We start from the raw sequence: 940 nt of genomic DNA, 5'->3' as shown, positions 1-940 counted from the left end.
TTTTTTGCTTTTGTGTACTGTGCTTTTGCAATCTTTTAAAAAAATCATTGCCTCATTGCCTATGTCAATGTCTTTAACTTAAAAATGGCTATTACCAAAAAAAAAAAAAACCAAATATTGTGATAATGTAGAGAAAAGGGAACATTTACACACTGCTGGTGGGAATGCAAATTAGTACATTCATTATAGAGAACTGTATGGAGGTTCCTCAGAAAACTAGAAATAGATCTACCAGATGACACAGTTATCCCACTTCTGAGTTTTTATCTGAGGGTAATGAAATTTACATACAGAAGAGATACCTGAACTTGCATAATCATTGCATCACTATTCATAATAACCAAGATATGGAATCAATGTAGGTGTCCATTGAAGGCTGAATGGATAAAGAAAATATTAAACTGATAAGAACGTATACTACACTTGTTCTTAGCCAAAAGGCTGAGATAAAGAAAATATAGCACATAAGTACGATGGAATATTAGTCAATCACAAAAAGAATAAAATCCTGACATATGTAGCAAAATGGATGAAACTGAAGATCATTAAAATAAATTAGTGTCATACTTGAGGGCACAACTAATGATGTTATCTTGGAGTTATAATTCTTTCCTTTAAAAACTAAGCAGCTATTTTTTTTGGTAATTATTTTCTCCTACATAATTGTGTAGAAATTTCTTTGTAACAAATCCAGGTAGCTTCCAGCAGTGTGGGTTTGGGGAGAAGAGAAATCATATGCCCTTTGAAACCTCTATTTCTAGGAGCCTCTGTTTATGTTGTGGTGTGTATGTGTGTTGAATTCATTGTCTTCAGCATTGCTTTTAGAGGATTAGGAAGTTCTTGGAGGGGTGAAAAGTCTTTTTAGTGAATAGTCTTCATACTCTGGAGACAGTGTAAATTTTCATCTTTCTTGTTTTATTTTTTCCATAGTTTCTTTAAA

The 940-nt window shown here is 32.4% G+C and overlaps 1 pseudogene; it reads right to left on the bottom strand.

The window, feature by feature from the left end:
* Positions 1-318: 318 nt before the first annotated feature.
* Positions 319-454, bottom strand: LOC127490901 (U2 spliceosomal RNA; annotated as a pseudogene).
* Between the last annotated feature and the right edge of the window lie 486 nt (positions 455-940).

Source organism: Oryctolagus cuniculus, chromosome 6 (genome assembly GCF_051225735.1).
Source record: "Oryctolagus cuniculus isolate XC-2025 breed Fujian yellow rabbit chromosome 6, ASM5122573v1, whole genome shotgun sequence".
Lineage (NCBI taxonomy): Eukaryota > Metazoa > Chordata > Mammalia > Lagomorpha > Leporidae > Oryctolagus > Oryctolagus cuniculus.
Note: the sequence above shows the minus strand (reverse complement) of the source record. Positions and strands in the feature narration are given on the sequence as shown.